The 2,280-nt window shown below is 30.7% G+C and overlaps 1 non-coding gene across 1 annotated transcript; it reads right to left on the reverse strand.

The window, feature by feature from the left end:
• Nucleotides 1–1,174: 1,174 nt before the first annotated feature.
• On the reverse strand, nt 1,175–1,323 carry LOC131049376 (U4 spliceosomal RNA). The gene has a single exon (XR_009106721.1). It is a non-coding gene; the product is annotated as a U4 spliceosomal RNA (small nuclear RNA).
• Nucleotides 1,324–2,280: the final 957 nt, after the last annotated feature.

Raw genomic sequence — 2,280 nt, forward strand, 5'->3', positions numbered from 1 at the left:
CTACAACCAATTTGGTCTTAAGACTATCTATCTTCCAAGTTTTTGAATATGCGTGTATCTAATCAGATATGAAAAAGAGGGAGCTCTAAATTTTAATAAACCCCCATAAGGTTGTTGGCACTTGCACATCCTTGGGTTACAAGCTGGATTGCCATATTGCCTTCAGAGGGAACTCTAGTTATGTCATTGTTGGTTGTCTCCTCCTCTTCTTCAATGGCATCCATTTCTGAAACTGGGAAAAATCATGGTTCACTACATGCTTAGAAGGGCGATCTACCGCCTATTTTCCTCAATGAGTTACAATGAAAGTGAAAAGGTCGCACTTCTAGATAAATTGAGTCTAAAATCCTTGAGAGGAAATGGTTTTGATGGACTAAAGATTGACATGGATAAGCTCACTATTACAAAATCCCTCACAACCCTGCTCTTAGAAACATTTTAATCCTCATCAATCAATATTGATAAAGGTGTTCACCTTTTTTTTCTAGTCATTGAATGAGAACATAGGTCCTCATCCATAATAGAAGATTATATAGTTTGTCCCACTTCTCCCATCTTGATCTTTAGTAGCTTTAAATTGAACAAGAGAAACCTTTTTATAGCAGGGAGACAAAAGGTTCACTAATATTTCTCTTTAGTTTAGACCAATTTCATCTAAAGAGATATTTCATCAAAAGAGAGGGACACATCTGTAAATTGAGGTTCTTCTGTATCGAATCACACTCAGCGATAGAAAAAAATAAATTAAAAAAAATTGAGATTCTTCTGCAGCATCGAATTGAGGTTCTTCTATATCGAATCTGTATCTAGAATCAATAAGGAAACAATTGTAAGCTAGAACCAAGCTACCATTCATCAATGAAGTATGGAAACAGTTAGAAGATAGAATCAAACTACCATTTATCAATGAAATAAGGAAACAACTAGAAGATAAGCTACCATTAATAACTGATACCTGATATCATCCCCCTTCTTATAACTGATACCTGATATCATCCCCCTACTAATGTCATGGCTATCTAGGAAAGCTTTAAACATTCTTTATGAAGAAAAATAGAGGAAGTGTGATCATCTACAATCATCAAAACAAAAGTATATAGTATTTAAGAGAATTTATTACATTTAAGGGACATGATGAAAATAAAACAAATCGTTTGCATTTTAGAATTGTTGGGCTCATCTGAAAGAGAGCCCTTCAAAAATTCTCGATGGCCTACCTTTGAAGGAAGGCCAAAGAGGGGGTTTGGAAATAGTTTTCAACCAGCAATTGACGCGCCTCGGTTATAACCTCACTAGCTGCGTCATTGCCCCGAGCGCAAAGATGTCTCCTCTTCACTTCCACCCCTCTATTTATATTATTTCGTACTCGCACTGTTTCTTTCACGACAAATGTGGTACTAAAATTATCATTTGCTCGCTCGACTGTCATGTAATATTACTGCGCAACCATAGTAGAAAGAAATCCCATTTGCGAGGAACAAGGAGAGCCCATGTGCCCATCGTGATAAGAAGTTATTTGACTTGAATTTCAAAATAGAAAGTTACAATCACATTACGGCTAAGCAAAAGATTATGAAGTTTTTATCTTTCTAATTATGTTTTTAAATATATAAAATTTAATATATTAAGATTTTGTTATATATATATATATATATTAATTATTTTTTTCAATTTAAATAGGAGTATGTACAATTTCTCTTTTTTAGATGTGTCCCCATCAAATATTAATGGAAAAAATCATTAAAAATATATAATATTGATTTAAATTTTTAACAATGCATTTTTACATCTTATTATTCATTCTATATACATTGATTTTTAATTAATTGATATTTTTAAATATATATAATTTAGTATATTAAGATTTTGGTTTTCAATTATTTTTAGTAGTACATTTTTTTGAATATATCTATGATTTTTTTTATAATATCAATTCATTTAATTAAATTTTAAAAAATACATTTTACATTTTTACATTTTATATATATATATATAATTATTTTTCTTCAATTTAAATAGGAGCATGTACAATTTCTCTTTTTTAGGACGTGTCCCTATTAAATATTGATTTATTTAATTTTTTAACAATGCATTTTTTTTTGTTTGGTAATAAGCTTTTATTTTACTCAATTTCTGAAACAAAGTACAACATCATTTTAAGATAAACTTTCAGTCATCCAAAAAACCCACCAAACCAAAATCATCTATCCATGCTAAATCATTTAACAAGCAAACCGCCCTACCCAAATCCCTTTACAGCTTTGTTGAGCTCAAAAAATC

This window comes from Cryptomeria japonica, chromosome 6 (genome assembly GCF_030272615.1).
Source record: "Cryptomeria japonica chromosome 6, Sugi_1.0, whole genome shotgun sequence".
NCBI classification, from domain to species: Eukaryota; Viridiplantae; Streptophyta; class Pinopsida; order Cupressales; family Cupressaceae; genus Cryptomeria; species Cryptomeria japonica.